Genomic DNA, 14,972 nt, shown 5'->3' on the forward strand with positions numbered 1-14,972 from the left:
GAAAATTGTTCTGATGGACTGTGTATAAATATGTGGTTGGGAGGCTTGACCAGTCTTCTATAAAAATAAAAGGAAGTGTTTGTCTGTCTGAGCGCGATGCCCAGCAAAATCTACAGCACGCAGAGATCTGAAATTTTGAGCATAGGCTACGTATATGGAAGGAGGTCCGAATGCACCTTGAAGCCGGAATTTTCATTTTCGATTTCGTTGGTGAGTTATGAACGAAAAACCATCGTAAAACGTGTATTGGGATATGACAATCCAACGTGCTGCCACCAAGATTATATGTATAGAGTCACTGTCGCTAGGCAACGTACATAATGTAGGTAGAGAACACAATTCAAGGAGCCATTTTACGTCCATGGCGTAGGAGCCCGTTTTTGGTATTTTATGGTGTGAGGGCATATGACCCTTCGGATGGGGACGTAAAGTCTTGAGTTATTCGAGAGGAGTGGGCTATGTGCCGGCGCCGGGTTTCATCCTCTTGATTCTTACTATCATATATCATGTAATGCTTTTTATATTAACTCATCTGATTAGTTTGACGTCATGAAAGATATCCCGTCGTAAAAACTTGCTACGAAGATTCATCTCACTTCATATCCAAACCGCGTAGAGAAAGGGGACATGGGTTGAACATGTATACATTTAGAGGAAATATATAGGACACAAGATATACGATAAGAATAAATAAGGAATAATACATATATCAGTCAAGATGCCATTTTAAGTCCGTGGAATAGGAAGCAATTTTCCTTCGGTCATGATGTCTGTCTGTCTGTCTGTCTGTCTGTCTGTCTGTCTGTCTGTCTGTCTGTCTGTCTGTCTGTCTGTCTGTCTGTCTGTCTGTCTGTCTGTCTGTCTGTCTGTCTGTCTGTCTGTCTGTCTGTCTGTCTGTCTGTCTGTCTGTCTGTGTGTGATGCCCAGCCAAATCTACGGCAAACTAAGATCTGAAATGTTTGTGATAGGTGGGTACAGGTTTTCACCTAAGACGCATGGCTGTGTCTAAGAGCAATTCTTGCACCAAGACATGAAGCTGCCAAAATCAATAAGCAACACTCACAAGAATTATCCAGTTACCATGTTTTCTTTCAACTAACTCAATCTCATGATTTATTATTTCATTTAGAGAAAACATAGGCTATAGTAAAGAAGATTACATAATTATAAACACGCACAGATCTGGAATTTTTAACATTCGTGGCCACAACATTTCACCAATTACTCAGGGCTATGGCAGAGAGCAATTATTGCTCCAAGAAGTGAAGCCGTCAACGTCATCAACAAGCAACTTTTACAAGAATTACCCGATGTTCTACAAAGTTACAAGTCTATCGACTACACGACAGAGCTTTTGAAAGACTTGGAGTCACCTGGAGTAGCCTCGAACATCTTAGAGCGGACGATTGTGACACCGATTATCCTTCTTAAGAATATGAATCCTGCCCTCTGCAATGAACACGACTCTGAAACTGATGACTAATATTGTTGAAGCCATTCTCATGTTTGGGCATGCCGCGAGCGAAGTAGAATTCATTCCTCGGATTCGAATAATTTCCTTGGATATACAGTTTAGATTTAGATGTCTGCAGTTCCCCGTTTGTTTCAGTTTCGCTATGAACATCAACAAGGCACAAGAACAATCTCTTAAAGTTGTAGGACTCCATGTTCGAAAAGGCTGCTTCTCCCATTGTCAACTTACGTGGTTTGTTCAAGAGTTGGAAAGGCAAACGCACTATATATCTTAGCTCAATTTGAAAGGACACTAATATAGTTCAACCGGAAGCTCTATAAGGAAAACATATTTTTTATTATATAAAACAGTTGAATTAATAAACGCGGGCAAAGCCGCGGGTGCATGCTAGTAATTAACAAAATTAGTAAGAAGAGCATTGGGACATACGAGGTTTTAGAAGTAATCCTACCCCCTGCGGGTTGGGGGACGCACATGTAGAATACACCCACAGTATCCCCTGCCTGTCGTAGGAGGCGACTAAAAGGGGCGACCAAGGGATGATTGAATTAGAACCATGAAACTACTTTGGATTCGTACCACCACGCGGGGAACAGCATGGGTTGCCTGAACTTGCGAGTAGTACCATATTAAGTACGAAATAGGTTTGTGATTAGTAGCAGCCAGAGAGTCGTTCCCCTGTGGTTTTCCAGTACCCGTGCGTCGTACCCATGTGAGCAACACCGCGGGTCTGGGCGTTGCCTGTGAGTTGTACCACTATATGAGCGACACCATGGGTCTGCGTTGCCTGTGATTAGTACCCACTATGTGAGGAACACTACGGGGGCCGTGGGAACGGCACCCGTGCCTGGTACACCTAGGTGAAGAAACTTATCGGTTTGCGTTGGCTATGAGTGGCGCCATTGTGTGGGAAACACCATAGGTCTGCGTTACCTGTACGAAGTACAATACTTGTGAGTAGTACCATCTTGTGTGGAACACCGTGAGTCTTCGCTACTTTTGATTAGTACCCCAACATGACAAATACCGTGGTTCTACTTTACTAGCGATAAGTACCATTTTGAGGGCCCTTAGACCTGGATTTTGAATCCCTCTAGACATCAGGCATACTCGATTCAAGGTTGCGCTTTATAAGTGGTCCCTTGGTCAGCAATACTGTTATATATGATCTTTCTTGCGTTGGATCCACTGTTTTTTTGTGTTTTTGGATTTTTGGTTTCATGTCCATCCATTCATTCTTCATGACATTTATCTTATTTCGGTCAGTGGATGGTTTTGAACTTTTTGTTGTAATTTCATTTCGTACCGTTAGGGGCCGATTACCTCGATGTTAGGCCCCTTTAAACAACAAGCATCATCATCATCATCATCATCATCATCATCAGAGTAATCCATCGATTTGTGGAGCTTACTTTATTAAGAAATAACGTATTTTCATGTCCACTATCAAATAAGAATGTAAGGAATAGTTATTCTGATACATCCAGTAGCCTAGGCCTAAATTTCCTGACACAAAACTGTGTTCAGCTAAAAAATATCTAACCAGCATCAACGTGTTCACATCGATTTGATCCATTTTCAATACACAGTACGTGCAGGCTATTCCAAGAAATTTCACTAGATTAAATTCCAAAGGCGTAACTTCCACTCAGTTCCTAGAATATGGAATTTCAGTATTTCGAGAGTAGTTCACACGACACATTCTTACGACTAGCATTCAGCGCAACGAGCAAGCTCTGCGCTTCACGATTTCGTGGTCCACGGATCGGTGGGGGCAGGTTAGCAACGTTTCTCCCTAAGTCACTAAACTTAAAGAGCCAGATTAAACGATAATACTTGTGTTATCAATTTGCTCTACTCACTTTCCTAACATAATAGAACTACACAAGTTTATTGGTGTTCATTGACACAGTAATGGGAAGGGCTAGGAGAGAGACGATAGCGGGTACCTCACCATTTACTGCATGTCCATAAAATCTCCCAGTCCCCGATTCAGAGGAATTAACCAGATGTGGTTAAAACAAGGGCTTTTTGAACCGAAGGCTGGTACATATACCATTATTCAGTCAAGAAGTCAAGTTGTAAAGTCAAATGTGAAAAAGGAAAGCTTAGCCATGACGTCAAATTCGATGCATATTTTTTTTGGAAAGCAGCCTGTTGGGCTAAGAAATTAAAACATTTCCAGAAGTCTTACTCCAGTAGAACTTCTCATATCGTCACTGCTGTGCCAAAACCGCGAATGTAACAACAATTCGTCGCTATTCGGGAAAAAGGTCTTCCTATCCATTATTTCCCTTAAAACTGGTTGCGCCTCCCAGTCACAGATGGATATGCAGTCCATCAGAACAATTTTCGTTGTGTTCGATTTCGTATGCTATCGTGTAAAGAAAACGTAGGGAGGCGTGACCAGTCCTATGGTAAATAACGGATAGGAAGAACATTGTGACACTCACTGTTTTGGCACAGTAGCGAAGATATTTAATCTTGAAATACATACTTGTTATCTGGGATAATACAACAGAATGACTACCATGCGATGTTGAGAACCGTGGTTTCCCATTTTCACACCAGGCTGTACCTTAATTAAGGCCACGGCCGCTTACTTTCAACTCCTAGCTCTTACCTGTCCCATCGTCGCCATAAGACCTATCCGTGTCGGTGCGACGTAAAGCAACTAGAAAAAAAAAAAAAGGTCTTGAGAACAGAAAGAGAGTGTCCGATAAACGTTGGGAACTAGCAGACTGCAGGCCGAAGGTTACACCTGGGATAACCACTACAGCTTTAAGCTCAGACTGGCACTCAAGAGAGTAAATTCTGTATAAAGCATGTCAAAAAATTGTCGTTCTAACTGTAAATGTGGCATGAATCAGTACCTTCTCGACATTATCACCACATTAAGTTATTAGGTAGCCGCAAAGAAGGTACGTTTTTATCAGATTAGTTATAAATACGAGAAATTTAACCAAGTGGAGATGTGATTTTTTTCTGAATGATCAATTACGAATAAAATGTGAAAAAAAAATTGAACCTTTGCGAAGCAGAACTCGACGTATGATATTATTCGAATAAGCAGTTCCGCCCTTTCGCTGTAACCGTTTGCTAACCCCTGTCCTATCCTTATTGGTTATTTTTAATTATGAATTATACCTTTAAGTAGTAATGAAAATTGTTATGACATGTTACTTTACCAAGTTCTTTTATTTTTGAGCTGCCTTTTATGAGACTAACAAGGTCGTTAACGGACTAATATATAGTTGTTTTTATTCTTCGTCTTTCTCACGAACGCTCATTGCGGAATGTTCAGAAGAGACAACTCTATCATTAGGCCGACTGTCGGGACGTTTGCTGAATGGTGGAGATGATCGAGTGTCCATTGAATGCGAAGCGGTGCTCGCCAGGGTTGGCAACTGACCACTGTCACTCAGCAGTCATGGGCGCTCTCCCTACTGCCCACCAGACGGTGCTGTAGATCTATCGGCTGTCAGATAATGATATGTTAATAAATATATATTTTCTTAGACAACCTTGGTAATCGGTACAGTATTACAGGTGACTGTCACAATAACGTTTTCCAACCCTATGTTATCAAGGTATTGCGTAGTTTCTTGAGTCTATTGAAAGCCCAGCAATGGTATTTGGTTCAATGGGTCTCGGGATTGATCCCCGGTTGGGTCGGGAATTTTATCCATGTTAGTTAATTTCTCTAGTCTGTTTAATTATTTTTATATAAACCGTTTAGCCTCCAGGGTTGGTTTTCCCCCGTACTCAGAGAGGTATCTCACCTTTATCATCTAAGGCCAGTGTCCTGGAGCGTGACAAATTTGGTCGGGGATACAACTGGGGAAAAGGACCAGTACGTAGCCCAGTCATCCTCACCTGATATGCTGAACAGTGGCCTAATGTAGGATGGGAAGATAAGGAGGGATAGACAAGGAAGATGGAAGGAAGCGGGTGTGGCCTTAACTTCGGTACCATCTCAGAAAACCACTTCAAGAATGGCTGAGGTGGGAATCGAAACCCCTCTACTCAGTTGTCCTCTCAAGACGAAGTAAACTCCGTTTCAGTCCTCGTACCACTTTTAAAATTTCATGGCAGAGCCGGGAATCGAATCTGGACCTCCAGGACGTGAAGCTAATCACACTAACCACTTCACGACAGTGGCGGACATGGGTGTCTGTATTTATCTTAATACTCATGTTCATTTACGAACCACTAGAGCAACGCGATATTGAATACAACCCTCTACGAGGGGTTGGGAGTAGGAGAGGCACCCGGTCGTAAACTTGGCCTAATCCGCGTTAAGTGTTGACCGCAAATAACTGGGAAAAGTCTAGGAAGAAGGATATTTCCGCCCGTTGAAAGTGCTTAAGATTGTCATGTTACATTACGGTAACTCACCTTATGGATTAACAGTAATGTTTCTAGTATTGGAGATTAAACTATTCGGACATGTTGTTTAATTTCGATTTCACGGTTTATTATAACAAATGGACACAGTTATATTTTCAGGTTCGAGTTCATTCTGTGGCGAATTTCATTTCATTGTGTTAGAGTTTTAACGAGGATTAGACTCAAATATCCAAGATTAAGATTAAAGTTTGTATTTCGCCTGACAGTATAAATGATGTGTAGATACCATAACGTTGGCTCAACGATAAATTTAGGATGCTGCGTGTATTATATTATTTAAGTATGTGTAGGCATTGTAACTTAGGCCCAACGACAAGATTAGGGCGTCGTCTGTATATAGTCAAGTCATAGGTTAGTCAGTTTTGCCAATCGACTCGAACGATGTTAGTGTTTGCAGTAGTGGAAAGGTATTAGCAGGTACTATTTAGGCCATGTTTCGGCATACTTCTTACCAGCCAGAGGGTGCTCCCATAATAGCGTTGCAACAGTAGTGGCATGAGTGGAAGGGTTGTCTCACGTGGAAACCTAGCTAATGGAGACTGATCCTTACTCCATAGTCGCGCGTATTCAAGTTCGATGAACTTTCGTTTTCTATTTACTTTGTCTTTACTTCTAGATTTATTGTTCGTATGTCCGATATCTTATGAAAATGCCGCGTGTTGACACTTAGTTGATTTATGCAGGATTTAGACTACGAATGCGGTTTCGATTCGTCAGCTCTCTATATATAATTTTCATTTTTTGTTATTCACTTTATTGTAGGTGAGACGTTGATCTACCTGTTATTTGTAGTTTAGTTTAATGGGACAAGTGTAGTTAGACAGATTTGTAATGGTAGTCGTAGTTCTAGATTATTGGAAAGATTTCCTTTCATGTGTTTTATATTGTGGACTTGTACGTTAACAATCTTAACGACATAATTGAGGCGTATAGTTTCAAACACGACCAATGATTAAAAATTCAATTTACAACCATATTTGTAGGAATAAATTTAACATTCTTTCCACAACACTTCCTAGGATTGGCTGGTATGCCACGTCGATATTCTGATTATCCAGACAGTTACACATCTTGAAATGTTGTTTCAAGTCTAGGGTCAACTATCTCTTTTATTGGAATTATCTTCCTTATTTTCATTATTTGAGAAAGTATAATCTCAAATCGAACTGTATTATTTCCTATAAACATGGTAAGCTCATTAGTATGGTATCAATCCTACTTTCAGTACTACTAAAACAATGGTAATAAATATGAGTTATCTTGATTCTAGTATTTTTGATAGGAGATGAAGAAGAAAGATGCACCAATTCTAATACAAATATTAATACCAAAAATACAAATATTAATACCAAAATAATAAAGCGATTTTGCACGTTTTGATGTTTTGACTTCCATAGATTCCTCTTTACAAGATGAATACAACGAGAATGAAAATGGGTTTCAAATCCGGCCAGATCACATTTAAAATGACAGCAAAGAATGACGTTTCATGTCAAAGTTGGCCAAGTCCCTGTTAACCCGCACGAGCCAATAACCTTGCGCTATCCAGTCACGTCGTGTTTTCCGGTAAAATGGTTGACTGAAGTTTGTTCGAGTCACATGCGGTGGTTTTGTTTGCGTGTATTTTTATTACCATTTTAGGAATACTAAATATATATAATTAATTGGCCGTTTTTAATATTCATATTTGTTATGCAATAAAATGGAGGAAATAAATAAACGCCGTTCCAGAAAGCGGCAACGTGATCCTTCAACCAGGACGCGCACGAGGGAAAAACAGCTGAGATGAGTACAATCAACAACGTGTTGGTAGTGGTGATTCAATCAATGCTTGGTGATGTGTTTCGAAGGCAAGATGGTATTGAATAGGTATAATATGAAGGATATACATTGAAGTAACTATATGAATCCACATATTTGCAAAATATACACTATTTAAATGTTAATTAGCCTCTACGTTGGTTACAATGTTGGGTAATTCTACACAAACATAAAGTTTAATTTTTTTAAAAATCTTATATCATTATTAATCATATTTATTCCAAGTAAAGTCAAGATGAACGCTGTTGGAAAATAGACCTAATCTAGATTTCTTTTTTCCTTACGTATTAGGCGACGTCTTTACCACAGTATCCAACCTGTAATCATAGAGGAACAAAAAAGTGTAGGCTATTGAAAATGAAATATATAAAAGACTTTCATAGTGCATACTATGCACACCCCATTAAAGCTAAACAAGATGCTTTTGTTCTAAGGTACTGTCGCATAAGCATACCCAAAAGAGGGCGAAGCAGAAATAATGCATATTAGGTCAAATTTTCTAACCTAAGTTTCAAAGATGGCCAAGTCCTCTTAGGTAAGTTTTAAAATTGGCCAAGTCCCATACTTAGTTTCAAATTTTAATACATTGTTCAATTCATGTAATATACACTGACTGACAGAGCAAATGCAACACCAAGAAAGAGTGGTCAGAACTTTATGCCAATTGCAGGGTAGACTGACGTCACTGAGGTATGCTCATGATGTGAAATGCGCCGCTGTGCTGCGCACGTAGCGAACGATAAATGGGACACGGCGTTGGCGAATGGCCCACTTCGTACCGTGATTTCTCAGCCGACAGTCATTGTAGAACGTGTTGTCGTGTGCCACAGGACACGTGTATAGATAAGAATGCCAGGCCGCCGTCAACGGAGGCATTTCCAGCAGACAGACGACTTTACGAGGGGTATGGTGATCGGGCTGAGAAGGGCAGGTTGGTCGCTTCGTCAAATCGCAGCCGATACCCATAGGGATGTGTCCACGGTGCAGCGCCTGTGGCGAAGATGGTTGGCGCAGGGACATGTGGCACGTGCGAGGGGTCCAGGCGCCGCCCGAGTGACGTCAGCACGCGAGGATCGGCGCATCCGCCGCCAAGCGGTGGCAGCCCCGCACGCCACGTCAACCGCCATTCTTCAGCATGTGCAAGACACCCTGGCTGTTCCAATATCGACCAGAACAATTTCCCGTCGATTGGTTGAAGGAGGCCTGCACTCCCGTCGGCCGCTCAGAAGACTACCATTGACTCCACAGCATAGACGTGCACGCCTGGCATGGTGCCGGGCTAGAGCGACTTGGATGAGGGAATGGCGGAACGTCGTGTTCTCCGATGAGTCACGCTTCTGTTCTGTCAGTGATAGTCACCGCAGACGAGTGTGGCGTCGGCGTGGAGAAAGGTCAAATCCGGCAGTAACTGTGGAGCGCCCTACCGCTGGACAACGCGGCATCATGGTTTGGGGCGCTATTGCGTATGATTCCACGTCACCTCTAGTGCGTATTCAAGGCACGTTAAATGCCCACCGCTACGTGCAGCATGTGCTGCGGCCGGTGGCACTCCCGTACCTTCAGGGGCTGCCCAATGCTCTGTTTCAGCAGGATAATGCCCGCCCACACACTGCTCGCATCTCCCAACAGGCTCTACGAGGTGTACAGATGCTTCCGTGGCCAGCGTACTCTCCGGATCTCTCACCAATCGAACACGTGTGGGATCTCATTGGACGCCGTTTGCAAACTCTGCCCCAGCCTCGTACGGACGACCAACTGTGGTAAATGGTTGACAGAGAATGGAGAACCATCTTTCAGGACACCATCCGCACTCTTATTGACTCTGTACCTCGACGTGTTTCTGGGTGCATCGCCGCTCGCGGTGGTCCTACATCCTACTGAGTCGATGCCGTGCGCATTGTGTAACCTGCATATCGGTTTGAAATAAACATCAATTATTCGTCCGTGCCGTCTCTGTTTTTTCCCCAACTTTCATCTCTTTCGAACCACTCCTTCTTGGTGTTGCATTTGCTCTGTCAGTCAGTGTATTTAGACTGTAAAAATTGTATGGTAACGAATTAGAAACCTCTGTTAAGCAGCATAAAAATAAGGTGTCTGAATATACAGTATATGAATTAATATCCTAAACGAGTTTTTTTGCTTCTCCTGAAAAAAAAAAAAACAGCTCAACGGACTTGGCCATGTTTGAAACTATACGTCTCAATTGTTTTTTAACCTGAAAGTTGGTTTAGTAAGAACATTTTCAAGTGACTTATCACTTCTCTTTATCTTCAGTGTTTGGCATTTCTTCCAAATGCACAATGAATTAATGTTTTCCTGCATTTCGCAGTTTTGTTCCTTCAGGAAGACGTAATGTACGATTCCCTCGAATCAAGTTGTTGTTGGTTCCTTCCGAACATCTGTTTGGGGTGATGCATGTTTCAGCATCCAGATTCTTCTGTAACTTAAGGGTGTAACGAGATGACAATACATTGTGAAATTTTATTTTTATTGTGACAATTGCTGTTAACTTGCTATGAACACCATGCTTCTAGTAATATTTCGCAACCTATTCAAAGCAACTGATAGTCGATTTTGTTCGATTAAGGGCCCATTCGGGGGATGTTACAATATCCGATAGGAGAGTGGACTGGTGGATAACCTTAATTAAAAGTAAATCTGGAATTCTACTTCTTGAAGGTCAGATTTTCCACGGATCGTGTGGATTAACTCACAGTTATCGTTTGGATCAATGGTGCCAGATTTTCAGGTTTTATTTTCGTTTTTCTGGTTTTTGCTCTCCACGAATTTTACACTACATTTTCATTCTTTGAAAGATAATGATAAATCATAATAAAGAGATAAGACTCCCGTTATGCATTGTGACTGGGTTAAAACATATCGTAAAAATTTTATGTGATTGTTCTGGCTAATATAATAATTATACTCATTGTGATTTAAATTGAATAAATATTTTAGTAAGCACATTTTTGCTCCTCATTGAAAGTAGTTAGCCTCTATTCTTAACCCTATCGTTTGGTCGATGAAGTGACAAAAAAAAAACTCGCAACGACTCCAAGAAATAGGAGTTCGTTATTGCTCTACTGAAGCAGCCGAGGCAGACGACCTACGATGGAACGGTAAGTTCAAGGGCTCATCGGCTCGATCCCGGGAGGAGCCATACATTTGAGCCGTAAATATGTATGGTCTGACACCGTTGTTAACCGATTCTAAAAAGTGTTCACCATTAGAATGTTGGCCGGCAGGGTGCGAGAGGTGGTGGCGGTATTCAATTTCTAATCACTAGATTGCATGCGAAGAGCCTGGATTAAATTCAAAACCTCTCCGCAGTGTTCATATAGGGTGAGGGCATATCGATGGCTTACTTAAAAAACCTCGTATCTCCCAATGCAATCCTATCCATTATTTCCCTTAACACTGGTCACGCCTCCTGTCCACATATGGTGAACCCTTGAACTTACCGTTCCATCGTTGGTTGCCTGCCTCTGCCGTTTCAGTAGAGCAATATCGTACTCTTGGATCTTGGGGTTGTTAGGGGTTTTATTTTCTGTCACTTCATCGATCAACTGACAGGGTTCAGAGGAGAGCATAACTGCTTCAAATGAGGAACAAAAATAAGCTTACTAAAATATTTATTCAATTTAAATCAGGATATTTTTTATTAGTGTTACGGGGTTACCCGTGGAGCAGAAAGAGGTTAAAGAAGGTGCCGGGGTGAATGGGTCTAACTACAATATCAAGAATTGATTTAAAAGATTGACAATGGTTATATTTCTTTTAGGACTTCAAACTTAACAATTTTTCATAACAATGAAACATCAGGTACAATGACAAACTTGACACAAGACAAGGAAAATCCAAAGTTTAGTAATTTTTACAAATCCTGGGCTTCAAGCCCCTTACTTTACAATATCTGAGCTCCCAGCTCAAATTTAGAAAATAGCACAAATTTACTCAAGGGCAGAAATCCCCTAATTCATGGAGCACTTGCTCCCAAAATACAATTTCTAGCCTTCTAGAGGCACTCGTTAATATTAAAAAATCATTGAAAAAGAGTTAACAGGCTCTCAGTTTTCCAGGCCTACTCAAGGCAATCACTTGCCTCTCAAAGCACAACTTACAATTAGAAAAAATGATTTTATACAGGGGTATATAATACCTAACCTACGCGGACTTCACGGAAAGAACGGGTTAAATAACTGGCCCAAACACAAAAGGAATGGAGGCATACACTGCGCTCCAAGACAATGAAAACCTAAAAACCTATAGGGCTCTAGGCGGATGAAACAGGGGCTATTCCCAAACTACTGAGGTGACTCGTATAGAAATTACTTTACCACATTACAGAATGAAAAACCTTTACGAAACGTAGTCACCTCAAACCAAGATAAAGGGGAGCTCGAGAGGGTAATTCACTCTCTAACCCCGATTTACAATTAAAGGGTTTACGAAGTGTTTACATTAGCCGAAATATAATTTACATTTTAGAAAAGTAGGTTACATAGTTAAAGATTCGGACCTTTCCCTCGGATTAAACTGCGGAGGTAGCAAGAAAGAATAAAGTTATGTGGCCATTACTTTGTAGATGTTCTAGTTGCCAACGAAAGAGGCTTAACACATACACTCAGAAAGATGACGATCAATTGGCCAAGAAAAGCCGCAGTTTATAAACCCTCAGGAAATGTTCGAGATCTTTCAAGACTAAAATAGCCACACACTCTCAATTTTATTGGTTGAGTTCAAAAATAAAACTCAAAATCGAACAAGAAGCCTGTGATAGGTTGAAAATTAATTACAGAAATTTTTCATTGGCCAGATTCAAAACTGGCGGAAAGGAAAAGGAAATATTGCCAACCCAAAAAAATCAGTTACAAAAACCTAGAAATACAAACCTTCTTTAAATTATAAATTCTTTCACTTTGCACCAGGGTGCACGATCATAGTTTTTTGGTAGTGACATCTGTGGAGAAATGTCCAAACTTCTTGATGTATAGCAAACAAAACTAGTAGAAATTCAGTCAGTTTAGGAAACTTCACAATAACAAAATGACGCAATATTTTGTGGTGACATCTTCTGATTAAAGTTCTACGTTTCTGTTGTAGATGTTTCCACTTTAGTTCAATAGAGGAGTTCATTTACACGCTAATTTTAAAATGCGCGGCGTTAAGGTGTACCTCCCGGTACAATTAGATAGGCAAGAAAAGTCACTTTAAACTTCCACAACATTTTTGTAACGAATTAAAGCTACCCTAATTTATTGGACCTATGTATTTGTGTATGGGGAATTTATCTCCAAATATCATCCATTGCTTGAGTTGCCGATAATTTGTGAGACTGAACTATGCCTATTTAAATTTGTAATCTGCATTATTACGTCAATAGCTTCAATTTAGCTCATTCGCTCAATAAGCAAATCCTTCGTTCGCGCGTGTGCGGGTTTCTCTTGAACTGGGCTCTCTGCGGTTGTTTTCTTGCTTGCCTGCTAGCGAGCAGTTCAATTTCGTTGTTACTGAGCTCCAATATGGACGCAAATAGTAGAGCTCTTTGGAAGATACTTTGGAAAAGTGGCGGGATGGAAATAAACTCTCCCGGCTGAACTGGATAACGACTAAGGCTATGCCTTAATACGTTTTCTATTTTATATGTACTTCTACCTACTGTAATCCGAAGTTTTATTGACTCTTTTATTATGTAAGAGCGTTCACGGCTGCCTGGGTGCAGCAGGCATTCTAGCACTGACAAGATTACTCTGATGTAAGTTTGGTGATATTGGATTACCCTAAATTGGATACAGAACCACCGGCATGTGAGTAATATGTATTAAAAAATTCTTTTGGTGCATCATCTACTGAAATGAATTATTTGGAGGAGACATTATTCACAACCGTCTTGGAAAAACATATACTAGACTGTTTATGAGCCAACGTTGCCACCGTTATTAAATTTTAGGCCTATCTTGAGTTTACTCCAATATTGTGAAAATTGAATCTGGACTCTCTATCCGGTATTTGAAAATTTAGTAACCGACTGAAAAACTAAATCACTATTGTTAAAAATTTTCATGTAAGTGATATGTAAATTTAATTACGAGGTGAATTGGAAACGCGCGGTGTCAGCATATGTGCATTATATCATTCTAAATTTGGTATTATTGATATTATTGTACATGTTTTGTTTTCTGCTCCATATACGGTATGCGTATATTTTTGGCTTTCGGCTTTATTATTATTATCAATAGTATTTTTTGCGGGTGGTTTTCTTTCCGTGAAATTTCCCTGATCTTGTAATGCAGGCTCTATCCTGTCGAGTATTTCGTGTGATAATCTAACTTGGTGATTTGTTGTAATGTAATCCTTTTCTTGTCGGTATTTTCCTCGCTTAAGTCTTACCTCATGTGCCCATTGTCGCAGTTCCAAGGCCACCTCGCAGCTGAGTTAATAACAACCATCTTGGTCTTTTGTAAAATTATTTCTTATATGAAATATCACAACCTATGAATTTAAATCTTGTGATTTATGTATTCTTATTATTATTATTATTATTATTATTATTATTATTATTATTATTATTATTATTATTATTATTCATGCTAGGTAACTACAGTACTCAGTTGTAGAAAAACTTCGTCGTGATTAACGCTCACATATCTTATTCTTACCTAGGTTTGTTTTCTTCTTAGCTTTGTTACGTCACTAGCCTACATATTTATTATCTGGTGAACGTTAATTTTTTTGGGTGTGCCTTGCCTATTATTGATAAGATAGATAGCATGGCTCGGGTGTTGCAAGCGGACTTTGGTGTATATTGTCGTTCTGATCACATTGTGGAACATACTTTTTCGTATCCCCTTGTAATATTATATTGTTCCGGGGAATGATTTTCCGTTAATTGCTAATAAAAATTTGGTTCGTTTATTAATTTATTGTTTAATATTGGTACTGATTCTGACATGTTCTGGGTTTGTGTGTATTGGTCAGAGAGTTGGTAACTGTCTATCGATTGACTTAAGGAAGGTTGAAACCTTGTTTAAACCAGGTTCCTAATTACTGACCAGAATTTTTGATTACAAAAGTTTACCTTAAAACTTAAAATTAAAATTTAATATTTTAAAATTAATTTTTGCTCAACATAAATATTTACAAGCTTGTAAACTTATTCTGTATTATAGTGTAAACAACTGATTTAACTTAGTATAATTTAGTAACTGAATAATTTATTTATTTATTGGTCACTTAACTTATTTAATTTTTAAAGGTGGGAATCTTT

The sequence above is a fragment of the Anabrus simplex genome, chromosome 7 (assembly GCF_040414725.1).
Source record: "Anabrus simplex isolate iqAnaSimp1 chromosome 7, ASM4041472v1, whole genome shotgun sequence".
NCBI lineage: Eukaryota > Metazoa > Arthropoda > Insecta > Orthoptera > Tettigoniidae > Anabrus > Anabrus simplex.